Source organism: Cynoglossus semilaevis, chromosome 5 (assembly GCF_000523025.1).
Source record: "Cynoglossus semilaevis isolate Cse_v1.0 chromosome 5, Cse_v1.0, whole genome shotgun sequence".
NCBI lineage: Eukaryota > Metazoa > Chordata > Actinopteri > Pleuronectiformes > Cynoglossidae > Cynoglossus > Cynoglossus semilaevis.
Window position 1 is genome coordinate 16,118,003 of NC_024311.1, and position 396 is coordinate 16,118,398.

Here is a 396-nt window from a genome sequence, read left to right on the forward strand (position 1 = left end):
TTTTGTTGTGGCTTTTTTTTTTTTTTTTTTTTTTTTTTTTAAATCCTGCTCCTGTGTGTGAGCAACAATGGTACCGGAGGTTTGTCTGGCTGCTGCGCCTGATAGGATGCTGGCTCCAGGCATCTCGTCACAGCAGCTGAGAAGAGGTCGTCGGGGTCCTCCTGCTCGTGGCGACGCCCAAGGGCCGTCAACACAGTGGGGAGCCAGGGTGCCAGTGAGGTCTCGAGCAGCCTCGCATCGCTTCATGAAAGCCTAATGAAGAGAGGGAGCTGAGAAGAAGGGTGTTGTTTGACTCCCACCATCCTGCAGCACAGGAGTGAGAATGAAGACGATGCTGTGCAGGGGAATTCAGAGAGAAGTGAAACAGAGAGGCAGATAAAAAGATGCTGCACTGAA